Raw genomic sequence first — 20,964 nt, 5'->3', positions numbered from 1 at the left:
ATATAACATTATTACGTGTTATTTTATGTTAAAGAATATATCAGTTTTGTTTTATCTGTTGACTGATGTTTTTACTTTAGAATATTTGGCTACTCAACCAGTAGAGTTATTATTGCCAGACAGCAATTTAAAATTTCCATAAGTAAATTTTCATAATCTGAATGGAAGTCGAATAAGGAAAATGTCATAATAAAAACCTCTGCCTTGACGTGTCGCCCTCTCTATGTCTTGTAAAAAATCATAATCATTTGTTTCTCTTAGGTATCCAGAGGACACATATTAGAGTTACATAATCTCATCTTTTAACAGAGGATGATGCTCTGTTTGTCTAGCTGGCAAACATTTCATTTTTGAATGGCATGCTCTTAGACTCGTGACAGACATATCCGAATACATTCACTTTCAGAACTAAATTTCTTACAAAACTTTGATCGATGGCAGAAATAACATTGTATTCAAAAATTTAATTATCTTTTAATAACCTTGGACTAACTTATTTTGGGTTAATATTCTTATGTAATCATTATAGTGTCCAGCGATGTGTCGGTAAACCCAAACAAAGAGACAGAGCCACAACATTAAACTAACCGAGCAATCACAAATGTGGTAGTTTATGATACAGCAGACAGAACCAGAGCCCACTTACTCAGTAAAAACTTGTAATATAACATATATGAGATATGTTGTCATATAAAGGCTTACATTGACAATGCAAATGCGTCATTATTGATCAACAATACTATTACGGCGATACTAAAATATCTGTAAAAGATGTTTTAGATTTAGATTTAGAAAGCCAGACGTATATCAATAAGAAAAACGTTAGTTACATTTCTAGTGTGATATTTGCAATGGGCAATTTTATTGTTTTTATTATCTCTGTTGTCAATCACAGTTGTGTTTATTGAATATCACTAGAATACAAATAGGTTGTATAGCCGTAACCATATAATCATTTAACACAAAATAATGGTTCCAAATGTTTAATGAATTTAATAAAAATATAATTGTGTTTTTTCAGACAATAAGTTCAAGTTTTAAACATTATTTTATATTTATAGGAATAAAGTGTTTACTTATTAACTGTAATAAACATATCGATATCGTTTTTTAAGATAGGTTAAGGTTTTTTTTTCATAACCAAATGACTAATATGTACATACGTGCACGTGTGTATTTACTATTGATTTGAGTTTGATTACACAATGGTATACTGATGATTTGTAAAAAAATTAATGTATTACTACAGACTATATATATAACCTAATTTTATCTAATAAAAAGGTTTTTAATAGTTTTCTCCTCGAACTCGTCATTCTTCCGTCGCTATTGATCAAGTATCATCAAATATGTGCATTTATAGATTAAAGATATTAGTACTCTGTTCATCTATGGGTAAAATACGTTTAAAGCCATATTTTTTTAAGTTTAGGAAATCCTTACTAAATACTAGTAACATTGAATTAGAGAATGCAAATCTATGTTTGGGAAGATGCATTTCCTATTACTGGTCAAGTTAATGTGATTTTTTTCTAAATGAAATCTTCCAGGTTTTATTGACACTTTGTGTTCTTACTGTGTTTTCCTATTGTGTTCAGATTTTGAAACGTTACATAATCTTTTTGGTTTGTACTCAAGATATGTAATTTTAAAAGACAGACAGTATAGCCATTATTCTTATTTCCAACTTCTATTATAGGAAATCAGCGGAGAAAATATCTTACAGCATATTTAAGCAATAATTCGAAAAATAAAATGTTCTTTTTTGAGAGAAATGTATTGTCGCGACAAAATGTAACAATAGTTATTGTATCAAGTTACAACCGTCTGATCACGGATAAAACTTCTGGAGCATGTCTCTGTAGAAAACATTTATCGTAAAAAGTTTTGTTTTCTCTTCTGAGACATAAAAATGACTTAAGACTTACAGGAAAAGTAACTCAATTTACATACTTATAATCTTTAAAAGAAGAATGAAAATATTCTATGTCTATATTTTTATAGATATTAATAAAAATAAAAATGTATGTAACAAACATTTTTACTGACATTATATCTTAACTGCAAATTATTTGCACTTTATCATGTAAGTATTTTTTAACTATCAAACAAATATTTTTATTTAAGAAATCTTTCGATCTCATATATTTTAAATCATGATACAATATCAAATTTAAAGACAATATATTGACAAGGATTTCTCAGATGTTTGTCCCATGAGTACTTAAAGGTGTAAAATTCCATTTTCTAACAACTTCACTGTCAAACTTTCAAACACCAGACGCTTGCATTTTATTATATTTAATGCAGAGTATTTTCCCACGTTGAATGTCAATTCAAATCTGACATTATCTAATATTATTATGTTTTAGCATGCCAAATACAATCCATTAATTTTTCAGGTGTTTATTACGTATATAAATGATAATATATAGACATCCCGCCAATGTTCCACGTTGTGGTTATTTTAGTGTTTTACACTTTCATTCAATGTTCAAGAATTGCATTTCTTGAAAATTTTTGATTGCAAATATTGAACGTTTGTTTCCTAATTTAATCGTAACTTGACCCCATTTACCAACACGTTACATTTAACAATTGAATTCATTCTGTCTAAACGTTCTGTTACCGTTCTTTATTCATCCAATTATTTTGTTACCTTCTTATTGTTCTACATGTTTTCCTTTCGATTTCTGAGCTTTATTAGATCAATGGATCATATATTTCTCCTGTCATCCCTGACATGACTCTCTAATAAAGTTGCTATCATTAATTGGTACGATCTCCTCTCCTCGTGAATCGAATATTGTTCTGGATTTTGTCGGTGGGAAGGGAATTTCGTTTAGCTTTGTTTATCCTAGGCGTTTGAGAATAATTAAAAACACATTGCAATGATAACGTGTTATCACAAATGATGGTACAATTATGAAGAATTATATGGGCAGGGTGCATGAAATTTCAATTAACATTAATGCGAAAATTTGGTGTTCTTTTTTTATAACAATAACGTCATGCAAAGAGTTCATCTGAATTCGATAATTTGATATTTTAATTAAGTAGGGCATTCTTCGGTTACCATGGTTACTAACCTTGTCATTTGCTTGTCTTGCTGTTTTATAGAGCATTTCTTTAAGCACTGTCATCTACATGATCTATTTCTAAATAACAGTTTGGTTACATGGTTACTATTTTATTGAGACGTCACCTGAATATGAAGCATAAAATAATACATCTTTAATTTGAAAAAGAAGGAAGTTGTTTGGCAGACATAAATAAAAACAAAGAAATGAAGAAAAAAATACAATCCGGTCCATTCACATTAAAAAATGTATGCAAATTGACATTGTAACAAGAAAAACCGGGTAGAAATAAAGAATTAAGATATAAAAATGCTTCAACCACACTATTCCATATTGTAGCATATGGAGGATTCTACAATGATAACATATTTGGTTTATTTGAATTAAAGGGCAATTCAGATGAGTAAACTATTATGCATTTTACTCCGTTCTTTAATAATTTAAGGAAAGGTGTATGTGAAATTTCAACTGATAATAATTATGGAATTAATTTTATTGATTCGAAGTCGATATAAATAGTGATTCTCTATGTGGTCTAAACATTCTCATGTTATATATTTTCTCTTTGACTTTTTATTTGTTTATTGGGTAAAAATATCTTTAAATAAAAAAAACACACAGATTCAATATTCATGTTTGTATCACGTATGAGTTATTTGGTGGAAAGTTATTAATTGGACTCTGTATATAGGCATCACTTTCCAAGAGAGTAAATGTAATGTCTTGACCACGTAAGACTGAAAATTTGATATGGACATTTTTCAACCGTTCTACAGTTGTACATATGACAAGTAATTTAATATGATAATATCTTATAACGTATTTTTCGAATGGTAAGAGACAATTGTCTCCTACTCTTTACAAAATAAAACAAATGCTGTATATCAATTTACAGTAATGTCAAGAAAGGTCTTAGCATCAATCTGATCGTGGATCTTGTTCCTGGCACTCCAGTTCTCTCTATTTGAGACAATATTTTTCGTTGTAAATTTTGTTTTGTCTCATAGAGCCGGATTCTAAAATCGCTACACCATATAGAAGTCTATTCACGATATTTATTGTTTAGAAACGACCGTAAATAATTCCTATTGACATTTGAGTCTTAATAAAAGTATTATCATTTCAACACTGTTTTCAATATCGTAAGGTTTATTATTTTATATTTTATTATTTGTCTTTTTAATACATTTTGAAAGCTAGCGGCAGCTATACTATCAGTTTAATATCTGATAAGAATACACTTTTGAGCGGCTTAACATGAGTCTGTTCAATGGCTGCTCAGTTTATCTTCTTAATAATGAAATTCCTTGAAGTAATATTTGACCACGCACAAATACATTGCAAGGCAAACATATCACTCACTTTAGGCATATGACAAGGGTTAAATGAGTATTTATAGAATAACATATAGTAATGAATCATAATCGCAAAATTGCAACAACGTTTCTTCTACAGAAAATGCAAAAAGACATACTCGTATTATGATATTAAAACTGAAAATGATAAGTTATAAGAATGTGTAACATTTATTTCTTAAAACCATTTAGAAGTGAATGTTGCTTGCTGCATTATTTTCTTGCACGTTTCATTCACCTTTGATTTTAATCAATAGATATCTGACGATTTTAGAAAGAACAATTATTGATATAACAACTGATTGTACTGAGTAAGAAAATTCCTGTGTACGCTGCTGCCAGTTATAAGCGTTTTAAGATATTCTTATGATTGTTTTCTTTCACGCAACATATAATTCATACACTGTTTGGATAAAACACTCAATATATTAACAAAAGACAAAACATTAGGTGCGAGAAGTGAAATACGTGAACATATTTATGCCACAATCATACGAATCTGTGTCTGAAAAACATATACTCCAACAGTAAATTTAAAATTATTATCCTGTTACATAATCAATATTTTTTTTTTTCAGTCTTAACAATTTGTTTCGGATATATATTGTAATTTCGTTTTCGCTTTTGCGACTTTACCATTTCCCAACGAAACATTAAACATTACAAATTACATAAATGCACATTGCAATATCAAAATGATTTGAAAACTGTTTGTATCATCTTTCCGTATTGACATTAACAGCCAATTAATAGCAGACAATGATAATATGCCATTACATGGCGCAATATTTGTTATTATTAGACAGCATGGATCGAGATTAATCGTCGGTACCTTTGTACAGACAGTCACCTCTCTCCATCAGACTGGTTGTATTAAATATAAATTTTTCTCTCAGTAAATCAAGCTCCTTATAAGTGCAAGTTACTTTACTAATAAAACTACTGGTGTTTTTTTTTTCAGGGGAAAAGACACATTATTTAAGTACAAATCTTTTTGATGATAGTCTCATGGGTAGAACAGGTGAAAAACACATTTTCTCTCTAAGCAAAAACTGCTGCAATATTGTGTAAATTTAACATATTAATAAGTTGACTTAGAAGCAACATTCTGTGTCGTATTTACCCTGGTTTACTAGTAATGTAAGTAATCAATTATTCACAAATTGTCAATGCGTGCTAAATGTCATCAATCATTGTTTAAGTGCTCTTTACATATTTCGGTGCATTGATTCAATTACTAAGAATAGACCTGGTGCTGACATTTCACAAATTTATATTAATTAATTACCTGATTTATTTATCATCTACCTTTATGAACAAATCTGCCTTAGGATAATAAATTGATATATTTTTAACACATTTTTTTGCACTTTCTAAATATTTTTCGAGAATTTTAAGTTCGTTTTGTTCACTCTTGTTTCCACTAAAGCAGATGTTGTTTTTTTTACATTGCATTTCTGTATTTTGTGAAACGAAATCTAAAGTGTTGTTGAACCTTATAATAATAATTTTAAGAATGGTATAAGTCTGCCTGTTTTGTTTCATTTTTGTTGTTTTGTGTTTTCTTCATTACATTAAGATATTAATTAAACAAATCCCAAACAATGAAGGTTTCACAAACAATGACGATTTCACATAATTTTTTTTTTATTTATTTATTTCATTTTATCTATTTTTTTTGTGGGGGTCTATTATGTCGTTTTGTCATTGTTGCCAATTAAAGGAGCCAATTTAATAAGCAGACGACAGATTATTTTTCTAATGAAGAGCGTTTGAATTCAAAGGTTAATTGAAGAAAAAAATCATACTATTATAAAGAGACCAGACGTTAACATAATCAAGAATAAAATAAAAATATAATTCATGAACTTCCGTTGGTTATAAAATATTGTTTTGTCTACAAAAATGATCTACTCTATTCTGTCATTATGTCTACAAAAGAACAATTAATATAAGTTTCCATGTTTACCCCCATACAATCACATGTAATCTATTATAAACATTAAAAACTATCAACAAGAGTATATTATTATGTCTAGATCTTTATAACTTTTTACATAATATTTAAAGAAAATTATATGAATATGAAAAACAACAGTATATAATTAAGTGAAAGATTTGACAGGTTATACAATATCTAAGTAGCAGAAATTAAAAGTACGAAAAACAACAATTATGTCTTGCTGAATAATTTTCAAGGATCTGAAATATCAAATTTCATATAGAATCTACAGAGCTACTTTTTATAACCTAAACACGAAACATGACGATACAATAAAGGAAAAATTAATCCCTAATACACCAAAAGGCTTTTATGTCGATTTCATGAAGCAGAATAATTATACAAATAAATATTGGCATTTTAAAGTTCACTTGATTTTCAAGATCATGTTTTTAAATGGTTTTTAAGGATATAATATCCGTAACGCAACATCGACATTTTGTCCACCAATATTTGACTAGCGGAGAATATATAAAAGTCATTCGCTAGAATTCTACATTATAAAGAACTTTATAATACTGCACGTTTATAACGTCATTTTTCATTGGATAATCGTGACGTTTATATAGTTTTATATACACGGCTGCTTTCGATTCATGAAGAAATGTTACTTCTTTCTCTAAAAATGATGCTTGCTGTATTATAAATTCGTTATAAAGATTGATGACAGGTTATATGACCGTATATAAACGGCTGTTTGCAATATAACCCTCGCCTAACAGCTCGGGTTATATTTTCAAATAGCCGTTTATATAGGGCATATAACCTGTCAACGATCTTTATAACTAATAATGTACTTAATCACAAACATCTGCTGGGCTTAGTTATATTTCCGCTTTATCGCATTGACCCGATCAACATATGTAATACCTTATCAATGACATTCTTAGATCAGGGCTTGATACAAACAAAAAACTATACAAATCTTCTCCAATACGAATGCAGTTGTTCAAATTCATTTTCTATTCAATGAGCAATTCATAATGCCTTTGAAAATGCTACTGAATATGGACGCTTTGGCTACGTAATCCCAATAGCGCATGTTGCAGCAAATTGATGATTTTCCAATAACTACAGGTGTGGATTATTTGAATTAAACGACAATACAGACATTCCGATACGTTTCAGTTCATATGAACTGAATAATTATCAATGTAATGAGTAAATTATATGTATTTGAAAAGATTCATTTCCGTTACATAAAACTGAATGAACAAGAGTGTATGAAATATCCCTTGATATTGCTCCGAGGTGTCTATTTTATTGAGTCAAATAATTACTCATTGGTCACATTCAATTTATTTATTTATTTTTTCCGTGAGTCATCATACCACACCACTCTCGTGTAATGAATTTGCAATGTATGTTGGGCTTTCTTTAGGGATTCTTATTTTCTCTATTTTACAAAATACTTATGAACTGTTTTTATTGTTGATTAAATCAGTCTATGAATTAATATACATTGATTGAATCGTTTAAGCGACAGTATGCTCTTTTCTTTCATTGGCAGTTTGAGCTGAATTGACTATATATAATTTCAAAAGATTGACCGTTATGATAGTGTTTGACCAACAGTTGATATTGGAAAATGTTAAGGATAAAAACAACTGCCTAAAATATAAAAAAAACTGCCCCACTTAATTATAAATTGAACGTTACATGTAAATTCCGATGGGTTTTGCAAGTACCTTCCCTTAAATATTTTGGATGTTATGGACGGTACATTACCATCATGGTATCACAAAAAAATGCCATGGTTGTTCTCAACACATGTTTTTTTCTAAAGTTTACGATTATAGATAATGTTTTAATAGAAATCACTGAACATTCCACAAACAAAAGATAATTTTCGTGCTGAACGAGCTTCAAGGATAAAAAATAAATCATCTCTGATTGGATGTACAGGTTTAACGACATATACGTTTGAAACTTCAAATCTGACATTATCACCAAACGTGAAAAACATGCACGCTAAAATTCATCAATATCTTTTAAAGTGCTTTTTACATATTCCGATGCATCAATTCAAATACTAAGAAAAAAACTAATGTTTACATTGCACAAATTTATATCAACGTCCTGAATTTGTTGAAATTCTTCGATTATAACCTGTCTACGACACTGCTTTAGAAAAACATGATTAATTAGTTTTTGGCGTGATTAATACAATTTCTTTTGCACACGTAGAAAAACAGAAATAAAATTTGAAACTTGTAAACTTTTTTTAATATGAATTTCAAGTTTGTTTCGTTAAATTTTTCATATTTTTTGTTTCCACTGAAATAAATATTTTTTGTCATTGCATTTTTCTGTCCTTTGTGTACCAAAAGCTTAATCCTCGTTGGTACATATGTGGTGACGTATGCGAGATGTAAGCTAAGTAATTAAGAACAACAGAACAGAACAGAAACTTTATTTTCAGACTTGTACAAAATACATCGTCTACACAATACAAACAATTAAATATATTTAAGTATGAGTCACATTACATAATAATACCATAGTCAAATGTTAGCAAAGCATATGTTTTTATTGCTTAATTTATAATTCCGTTAATACAAAACATACCAAAATATTATCAAAGCAAAATGTAATCTATATTTAAAGTTGGACATTATGCTATCAATACTTATTTATCTACGCTATGTTACACAGAGGATTAACCGTGAATTCAACGATGTGTAACTGATATTCTCATAGCCAATGCTTCTCGTATATAACAAGCAAGGTTACGTAAAATAATCTTATTATCACTATTTAATAATTCTAAAAATTTATACATACTAGGTCTAACGTAGTAAAATTTCTTAATATATTTCTTTCTAAGGTCACTGTAACAAGTGCAAACCAAAACAAAGTGGTACTCATCTTCGATATCATGTAAGCTACAGTATATACAAAAACGTTCATTTCTTGGTATCCTATTTGAACCATAACGACCAGACTGTATAAGTAACGGATGTGCTTATAATCTTATTCTACTAATATAATGGCTGAGGCTACTAGGTAACAAATCCAGATATTTTTCATACTGGAACACATTTTTTATCTCCTTGTATAACAATAAAACAGGACTAAAATCAACATGCCAGCTTTGTACAAAGGAATCAATTAAACGCTGCTTGAATTCTAATAAAAACAATTTACTACATAAAACCCCTTGATTATGCCATACATACATAAAACCATACACGCTAAAATTCATCAATTACTGTTAAAGTGCTCTTTACATATTCCGATGCATCAATTCAATTACTAAGAAAAAAAACAAAAATGCACAAATTTATATCAACGTCCTGAATTTGTTGAAATTCTTCGATTATAACCTGTCTACGACACTGCTTTAGAAAAACATGATTAATAACATGATTAATTAGTTTTTGGCGTGATTAATACAATTTCTTTTGCACACGTAGAAAAACATAAATAAAATGTGAAACTTGTAAACTTTTTTTAATATGAATTTCAAGTTTGTTTCGTTAAATTTTTCATATTTTTTGTTTCCACTGAAATAAATATTTTTTGTCATTGCATTTTTCTGTCCTTTGTGTACGGAAAACATAATCCTCGTTGGTACATATGTGGCGACGTATGCGAGATGTAAACTAAGTAATTTAGATATGACCAGAACTATTATAAATAAAATTTGTCGATACTTCGGAGAACAAAAAAGAAAAAGAGGGACACAATATCTCAAAACGGCAAAATTAAAACAACAGGTTTGTTTTGATTGAGTCTGTTCATGGACAGTACCAGAAAGTGTAAAAAACAACGTCCACGACGATTAAGAAATATTGAAAATAACAATTTTAAGTCGAAAAACGTTTTAAATTTAATACAGCATATGATCTTTAAAAAGTCAAAGGATCAACAAGCATGTTTGATTTTGAAATAAGTTATCTATAAAGAAAGCAAATAAAATTATTGTTAACTTTTGAAACAATATCATTTTCCCGTCTATTTTTTTTTATAAAACTATCACACTGGTGCAGTTTGTGCCCTTAAATGTTTTGAGATATATTCTTATATGGTGACACACATACATACATGTATATGAACTATTATGGCAATGTGTCATTCATGTCATAATTCTAAATGGGGAAATTATACTTTTTGGATAGTTGTTTTGTTAAAAGTGAATTTCATAGTCCATAGATGAACGACATTTTGAAAAAAATAACGTGCAAAGAATACATTAAAAAGCTTATTAAACTTGTATTTGAAATAAAATATTTATTACATTTGTTTAAAGCTGTGCCAACGATCATTAACTCTTGTAAGCATGCCACAAATTTATAGTGCATGACAATGCATTATGACACGCAGAAGGTAATTATATTTACGGTTTTGAGTAAATTAATCCATTTGGTAAAAGACTGATTTAAAATGTGTCTTGTCTGTAGTTTATTTTCCAGCGATAGCAATTTTTGTCTGAAATGTTTTCTTGATCATAGTTTGTACATAAGCAACACATATGCAGAACAGTATGTAAATAAAGCAGCTTGTTAAAGAGATTTATTTCATCTATTATGTTCAAGGATATATCATATCGGTCTTAGACTTAACCACAATATTCTTTCACTTTCAGTATATAATGGAAATAGAAAGGAATAGTTGTGTTTTTAGTTTTGTCACCTAAGTTACGGAACCCTGCGCCACAAAATAAATTGTTATATGATAAAAAAAAACATTTGTAATAGCAATTTTGTAAATACATAATTCATTATTTTCATTTAAATTAACATTATGCTTATTTATTCACTGCTAAGCTGAGGCAAATAAGTTGTGTTTTTTCAAACGAATGACTATTACAATGGCGAACAATAATAAACAATAATTTATACTGACAAATGCTAAAACAACATCTAAAGTATTAAAACGTTGCATATAATATTTCCGTTCTAGTGATACATTCATTATGGACCATGTCTAAGACGTGAGATGGGTTATAGTCGTAAACTATTTTGTCCAATCGTTACCTCTTTGTTTCCATATTAGGTTTGTATCAGATGATTTTCTAAAAGGGACACTTGGAAAAAGAAAGACAAAACACTGTTTAGAATCTTAAGAGAATCTTAAGGTATTAAAATTCACGTTGAAGGCACATACCTCATTTGCGTGAACAATAACCTACAAATGATTAAAAAAAATGTCATCAACGTGGTTGGCCTCTAAATTGTAGCACAGAAAAAGTAACTACATTTTTATTTACATAGTGATTTCATTGCAATAGATAAGATATAACTGGTGCAAACAATCAGATCTATTAACATGTGTAATTGTAAGATTAATAAATATGATTTTGCACACAGTAAATCTTAGTATACGCATATTTTTAAAAAGGAAAAATAAGGAATGATGTATGTGAAATTGAATCATTTTAAAATATTATCAGAAAAAATAACTTTCGTTCGTCCTTTTCTTTTCTTTTCTTCTCATAACCTCAGCTTGTTTTAGAGCTTAAGGAAACCATTACTAGCCGCTTATTACAACATTTAAATTCCAATGACAATGACCACAGTGTTAGAGCCATTTCAATCCTAAACACGCCCGTTCAATATGTTTTCCTATTTGTCAATGTTAAAGTAAAAGAATAACAGTTGTCAAAAAGAAGAACTACGATTACAATTGATTTTTATAAACTTTTTGCTGTAGGTAAATCAACATAGTTTACTTGTTTAATTTAATAATTACTTGTTTATTTAAATTATTTCTAATTAAAGTGAAACCTATATTGTTTCACCAATATATATTGCAAATAGCAATAGTAGGTTAATGTTCAGGTTTATATAATTCCAGTTTTGAAGAAATATATAATGAATAATATGGCATTTTCACATACGCAATGACTTCACAAAGCTTGTTTTAGTATGGTCAAGATAAGGTATCTCACAATGTAAACAAATTCAAAAACGATTGGTGTATCCGAATCAGAATGTACTTACAGTACATCCTACAGCAATGAGATTTGTACTTACTGATATTTCCCCTGGTAATTGTTATTGTTAAATGCACTCAATAATTGTTTAGAGGTAAATGTCTGTTTATTATTTAATACAATACTTACACCATGATCGTACCTTATATAGTTCGATTTTCTGGCATTGTGTTTCACACTGCACTAAACGAATTTAAAAACAATTGATGTTATCCGAAAGATGTCGGCATTGAGTGTACATACAGTACATCATACTGTAAAGAGATTTGCACTTACTGATATTCCCCCTGGTAATAGTTATTGTTTTATGCACTCAATAATTGGTTGGGGGTAAATGAGATGTCTGTTTATTATTTGATACTGTTAATATAATAATAACAATACTTACACCATGATCGTACCTTATATAGTTCGATTTTCTGACATTATGTTTCACACTGCACTAATCTCATAAGCTTGCTTGGATAATTGTCAATCATTCAAACTAAAAAGGAATTATAAAAATCTATAAGCGGACCGTCAGCTTAAATAAGAGATCTTGTTCAGTTATTGGTAGGCGTCATACGTGAGAATTTTGTATTTTAATGGAATGCAATACAAATTTCTACGGGTATAATATGATGACTTTTTTGTGTTGAATTAAAAAGAATTCATACAACAATGTCATTTAAATTACATGTTTGAGCAGAATAGAATATTTTTATTTCATTCCATCCATCAATTGAAAAGTATTTCAAGAATATATCAGTTTTTTTTATCTATTGACTGGTGCTTTGCTTAATAATTTCTAACTTCTCAACTAGTAGAGTTATTGTTGCCAAGCAGCAATCTTTAATCTTTAGTTATACCTTACATAAGTAAATTTATATCATCTGAATGGGTATCAAATTGAGGAAAAGGTAACATCTAACAAACGTCATAATATAAACCCCTGGCTTGACGTGTCGTCATCACTTTCTCTTGTAAAAATTATAATCAAGTTGGGTATCTCTTAGATATCCAGTTGGACACACTTGAGTTACATATTATCCTCTTTTTAACAGGCGATGGGGCTCCATTTACTATATTAACGAGTATATTCATTTTCAAACCTCAATTCCTTCCAAACTTCGATCTTCTTGAAAGAAATTAAAATATTACTCAAATATTTAATAACTCATTTTTTTACTTTGGTCTAACTCCTTTTTTAGTTTATGATTATTTTTTATAATATAATCATATAAAGGTTTACATTAACAATACAAATGCATCATTATTGATAAACAATACCATTACAAAGATACTAAAAAATCTTTAAAAGATGTTTGAAATTAAGATTTAGAAAGCCAGACGTATGTTATTGAGAAAAACGTTAGTTACATTTCTAGTGTGATGGTTGGCATCTGATCTATTTACGGGCAACTTTTTTGTTATTATTATCTCACAGGAATGTTTATTGAATATCACCAGAATATAAATAGGTAGTATAGCCGTTACCATACACTCATTTAACACAAAATAATGGTACCAAATATTAAATAAGTTTATTAAAATATAACTGAGTTCTTACAGACAATAAGTTCAAGTTTTAAACATTATGTTGATATGTTTTATTTATAAGAATGAAAGTTATTAAATGAAATAAAAATATCGATATCCTTTCTTAAGATAGGTTAAGTGCTTTTTTTATAACCTAATGACATATATGTACATACGTGTGTATGTACTCTTTATTTACTATAACAAGAGTTGAGTTTGATGATAAAAACATATATATTACAAAAGATATATTAAATGTAACATATAAATGAAACACTTCAGAATATATCTACATGTAACCTAATTTCGTCTAATGTTTTGAGTAGCTTTAACTTGTCGTGTTACCGTTGCAAATGATCAAGTATCATCGAATGTGAGCATTTTTAAATTAAAAATATACTATGGTCATCCTTGGATGAATTTCTTTTAATGCAAAATTTTATTGAAAACTTAGACATCCTTACTAAATATGTCTGAAGAGAATGCAAAACTTGCTTTGTGAAGCTGCATTCTAAATAACTGGTCAGGTTAATGTGATTTTAATCTGCCGGATTTTAACGACACCATGTATTCATTCTGTGTTACATACAGTGTGTTGAGTTATAAACGTAACATTATCTTCTTTGTTTGTATCAAAAGATGGAATTTTGCATTTTACAAAAGACAGGATTGTTTAGAATTAATTAGTACTTTCCAACATCAAATTTGAGCGTAATATATATTTTAGACAAACCAAACTAATATTGGGAATTCAGCGGAGAAAAAATTTTGCAGCACATTAAACTATAATTCGAAATAAGAGGAGTGTATAGAAGTGACAAAATGTAATTGTATCAAGATCCAACCATCTGAGCCCGGAGCATGTCTCGGTAGAAACATTTATCGCTTTTAAAATGTTTTTTGTCTTTTGTTCTGAGAAATAAAAAAGCAACAACATAGAGGCTTACAGGAAAAATTACTTTATTTACGTACTTATAGCTGCACACCCCAAGATGATCCAAAATATTTCAAGAAAATCAATATTGAGAACAGTTTTATTAACATTTTAAGAAAGGTAAAAACATTCAAGATCCAAGTTACATTTTTCATGTGATGTGCGGTTTAAGACAGATTTTGCAGTATTTTGTTATCATATTTCTACTGCGTTACTAACGCAATAAGGGGTATTTTTGCATATGTTAACGACTTTTGGTAATTTTCCTGGATTGTAAGTGCCGATTGCAAGATGTAAATTACTTTATTTGTTCACCTCACAATATTTTACTTTTAAATATATTTCCAAAATGTTTTATGAAAATTAACATAAATCTGGAGGCGTGCTGCTTTAAATAGAAGAATGTTGACATTTTCAGAACATTAATATAACAAGCAGTAGTTTTATACTTTTAGAAATACAAAAAGGAGTGTAGCAAACATTTGTACTAACAGAATTAATGATAAGTAATTTCAGATGTTTGTCCCATGAGTACTTGAAGACGTGAAATTATATTTTTCTTACAGCTTTTTTGTCAAATTCTCTACGTAAATTTAGAATCACTAGACGCTTAACTTTTATTGCATTTAATGCAGAGTATTTTCCCACGTACAATGTCAATAAAAATCTGACATTACCTAATATTATTATGTTTTAACCTGCCAAATTCAATCCATTATTTTTCAAGTATTTATTTCTTATATAAATGATGATGTATAAACATCCCTACAACTAGTCCAATATGTTAGACGTTAGGGGCTTGTTATAGTTTATGATTGTCCAACCCGACATTTTATAGCTGTTGCTCATGAATGCATATCAACAAAAAATATTATAAAAAATGTATATGTGCAACTGTTATTAACTTTTCTTTCAGTTTCATTCTCAATCATTAATTAAAATAATCTCAAACAATGTTATTATCAAATTCAAATAAAACACAAACAACAATCTATGTTTGCATATCCGCGATTATGGTTAATATGTAAATTTTCAAATGCATATTATCATTGAACGTTATTTTATTTCTAAGATAATCTTAATTCGACCCATTTACCTATAAGTTACATTTTACAATTTAATTTTGTCAAAACGTTCTGTTACCCTTCTTAATTCGTCAAATTATTTTGGTACATTTTTCTATCTTACCTTACAATTATTCTAGATGCTTTTCTTTCGACCTCTGAGCTTTACTAAATCAATGCATCATATATTTCTCCTGTTATCCCTAACATGACCCTCTAATAAAGTTGCTATCATTAATTGGTCACTTCCCACCCTGTGTCATCTGCTTTCATTGGCTTAGTGCTTTTCCGTTGTTTTGGATTCTGTCAGAGGCAGTGAACGTCGTTCTGTTTTGTTTAACTAAGTGCTCATATTTTATGACAGGCGTGTCAGAAGAATTCAGAGCATATTGCAACGTTAACGGTTTATAAAAAGTGATGGCGCAATTAAAAAGAACTATAAGGCAAAGGTGCATGAAATTTCAATTTGCATTAATGCGAAAGCTGGTGTTCTACTTCAATAACAATAATGTCATGCAATGAGTTCAACTGAATCGATGATTTAATATTCTAATTATGAAGGGCATTCGTCGGTTACTGACCTAGTCATTTGCTGTTTCATAGAACACATCTTAAGCACTGTCATCTAGATGATCTATTTCTAAATAACATTTTGGCTACATGCTTATTATTTTATTGAGACGTCAGCAGCTGAATATGACGCACTAAACAATGCATATTTGAATTAGAAGGAACAAACGAATGCAAAACAAATACAATCCTGTCCATTCACATTCAAAATGGTATGCAAATTGACATTGTAACAAAATAGACCGGGTACAAATTAAGACTTAAGATATAAAAATGCTTCAACCACACTATCTCATATTGTAGCATATGGGGGATATTTCAATGATTACGTAATACAGATTTTGTTTATGTGAATTAAACGACAATTCAGATTTTCCGATATTACACATGGACGAAATGTTTGGCCATTTGACGAGTAAACTATGATATGCATTTAATTCCGTTGTTTAATGTTTTAAGGAAAGGTGTATGTGAAATTTCACCTGATAATAATTATTAATATGAATAAGGTAATCAATTTTGTTTAAGTTGATATAAATAGTGATTGCCTATGTGGTCCAAAGATTCTCATGTTAAAAATTTTCTCTGCTTTTACTTTTCAATTTGTCTTTTTGTTTTATTTTTTATTGGGTTAAAAGGTATTTAAATCAGTAAACAGAGATTTAATATTCATGTTTGTATCATGTTTTTGCTGGAAAGTTATTAATTGGACTCTGCATGACTTTTCAAGAGAGAAAATGTAATTTCTAGACCATATAAGACTGAAAATTTGATATGAACATTGTTTTACAATTGTACATATGACAAGTTATTTAATATGATAATATCTTATAGCGTAGTTTCCGAATGGCAGGAGACAATTGTCTCAAAAACTGTGCAAAAATAAAACGAATGCTGTATATGAATTTACAGTTATATAGCAGCATCCATTTGATCTCATGGATCTTGTTCCCGGCACTCAAGTCGTCTCTATTTGAGACAATATTCTCCGTTGTAAATGTTGTTTTGTCTCTTAGAGCAGGATTCTAAAATCACTACAACATTTAGAAACCTGGAAACAAAGTGGTCCCTCGGAAGCATTAATTACAACAAAATTACATGAAAATTGCAGACACGGTTTGAGTCTGTACATAAGAAGTCTAATTACGGTATTCATTGATATGAACTAACGGCAAAGAATACGCTTTAGCATATGAGCCTTAATGAAAGTAGTATCATATCAACTCAATTTCGTAAGGTTTGTTATTATTTATTTTATCATTTGTCTTTTTATTTCATTTTTGAAAGCTAGCAGCTATACTTTTTGTATAATATCAATCAGATAAGTATACACTTTGAGAGGCTTGATAGGAGTATTCGTGATACTAGCAGCAGTTCACTGTCAGTATAATATCAGAGATAGAATAAAATGACAGTAATATATGACAACGCACGACAAACATATTACTCACTTTTACCATATGGAATGGGGTAAATGTGCATTTGTATAAACCCATATAATAATGAAACCCAAAATTGTAGTAACGCTGTTTTCCTACAGCAAATTCTAAAAACATACTCGTTTTAAGATATTAAAACTAAAATAATTAAGCTATAAGAATGTGCAACATTTATTTCCATTTCAAAGCAAAAATGTCTAGAAGTAAATGTTGCATGCTGTTTCATTTTCTTACACGTTTCATTCAGCTTTGATTTTTAATCGGTAATTTTAATTAGAAAAGAGCTATTAACGGTATAAAAACTGATTGTATTGAGAGAGAATATGCTTGTTTGAAAAAAGCTGTCAGTTATAAGGGCTTTTAATGCATTCTTATGGTTGTTCGTTACATAACATATACTTCACTCACTTTTTTTTAATTTCTAAAACACATAAAATTCTAACAACAGACAAATCATTAAGATGCGAGAAGTTAAAAAGTGAACATATTTATTTAACAATCATATGAATCTTGGCATGAAAACAAAATCTGAAAGAATAAAAATCAATTACTTGTTATAATCAATATTTCCTTTTTCACTTCAAATAATTTGTTTGAATATATTTTAATTCCTCTTTTAAAATGCTTTCACTTCTACCATTACCCGACGAGACATTAAACAGTTCTACATAGTATGTAAATGTACATTACAAACTTCAAATGTTTTATAACTGTTTGTATTCAGCTTTCGCATAGACATGAACAGCCAAGTATTTCAGAAAGCACATGTACCATTACATGCAAAATATGTGTCATCACAAATGCCATGGATGAGATTAATCGTTGGTACCTTTGCACGGACAGTCACCTCTCCTCCATCACCACTTGCTCAATTAAATATCAAGTTTCTCTTAGTAAATACATGCGCCTTGTAGGGCAAGTTACTTAACTGATAGCACTAGTATTCTGTTATTCAAAACAAGAAACATTTATTTAAGTACACATCTTTTATTGGTAAGAACAGGCAATAACACATATTTTCTCTCTTAGCAAAATTGCCTCCGATTATTGTGTACAGTTAAGGTAGTAAATAAGTTGACTTAATAGCACATACGTGTAAAGTATTTTCGCTTTTTCCCCTGGTTTACTAATAATCAAAATCTGACATTATCAACAAACGTGTCAATGCTTTGCTAACAGTCATCAATCATTGTTTAAGTGTTCTTTACATATTTCGAGGCATCACTCTATAACTAAGTTGACATTGCACAAATTTATATTAATTAACTACCTTGATTTGACCGTGATTTGTTTAGCATCTACCTGTATAAACCAACCTGTATGATTTATTAGTTTCTGACACGTTTTTGTTTGCATTGTCTGAATTTTTGTCGAGAATTTTAATTTCGTTTTGTAAAATATTGTTTCCCCTGAAGCAGATGGTCATTTAACATTTCATTTCTGTATTTTGTGTATAAAGTGATATTGAAACTTATTATGACCATTTGTAAGAGTAGTAGCAGACACATTACTTCTTCGTCTAGTCAAAATAAAAACAACAAAAGTTTGTTTGTTTGATTTTTTTGTGTGTCAATTTTTCTATTATATATTTTGCACTTTCTTCGTACATCAAAGTATAAACAAATTCTAAAAAGAGAAGATTTCACAAAAAATATGATAACGAGATTGTATTCCAATCAACGCAGTCAATGACTTCTTTTTTACCCAAGTTAATAAGCAATTAACTAAAGGCAGACGACAGATTGTTTTTCTGAAGCAAAACGTTTGAGTGAAGAAAATATCATACTATTGTATATAGATCAGACGCTAACATAATCAAGAATATAATTAAAAAGTAATACTTCCGTTGCTTATGAAATATTATTTAATTAATAGTTTCAAAACTTGTCTACAAATGTCAATTACTTTTTTCTGATAATATGTCTAAGAAAGCACAATGAATACAAGTTTTCGTGTTGTTATTTTCTTTCTTTATTTACTGTGTGAATGTGTAGACGTCTGATTTTAGATTCTTTTGAAATATAAACATTGGTTTTATCTGTCTGACCTCTTTAAAGGTACGCTTGGTTCTGCATATGTTAGTATTTTTCCTACAATCGCATGATCTAGTATAACACAGGTGACAGTAATATGGACCTTTCCGGTTTTAAGCATTTCAAATTTAGTCCAAACCTATTGTTTTGCTAGATCAACTGCACATAAATAGTATCACAAACAAGAGCAAGTGTTTTCTGTCTTAACAAGATCAACCAGTGACTATGTTTAATCCCAGTGTTAATGAGATAGCCAGTCTTTTAACGTACTGTTAACATTGAAAAAGGTCCATTTATACCCATATTGCCATAAAGACTAACTACTTTGAAACTTCATGGCGCATTGCACATATTGCATGGTATTTTCCAATAATAACTGATATTTCATACCAAAGTTGCCGGTCTCTAGTATTTGGTATCCTTTTAATGTAAATATAGTTTATTGACAATTTGTTTATTTAGTTTGGTTTCCTGTATACATATGATGTCTAACGGAGATATTACATTATAAAATAGTTTTGTATTTCGTTACATTTGTTGTTTTTTTTTGTTGTTTTTTTTTGTCCGTTTCATTCCATATAATTTTCAAGATAAAATGCCGAGGTTAGTTTCATTATTACTATTATTTTGATGCGTTGTCCCAAGTCCCCGCCATTTTATCTACAATTTGGATTATATGAGCCGTGTCATGACAAAACCAACATGGTGGGTTTGCGACCAGCATGGATCCAGACCAGCCTGCGCATCCGCGCAGTCTGATCAGGATCCATGCTGTTCGCTATCAGTTTCGGTACTTGTAATAGGGTTTATAAGCGAACAGCTTCGATCCTGATCAGACTGCGCGGATGCGCAGGCTGGTCTGGTTTCTATGCTGGTCGCAAACCCACTATGTTGGTTTTGTCGTGACATGGCTCAATTATTATATTCTTATATTATTTTTTTTTGTATTAAACTCTGTTAGCGTCACGTGTCATAGTTAGATGATTCTCCCATTTGTAAGGAATGGAAATTATCTCCAATTTTTCTCCCAT

The sequence above is a fragment of the Ruditapes philippinarum genome, unplaced genomic scaffold (genome assembly GCF_026571515.1).
Source record: "Ruditapes philippinarum isolate M1 unplaced genomic scaffold, ASM2657151v2 ctg833_1_1_1_1, whole genome shotgun sequence".
NCBI classification, from domain to species: Eukaryota; Metazoa; Mollusca; class Bivalvia; order Venerida; family Veneridae; genus Ruditapes; species Ruditapes philippinarum.
Note: the sequence above shows the minus strand (reverse complement) of the source record.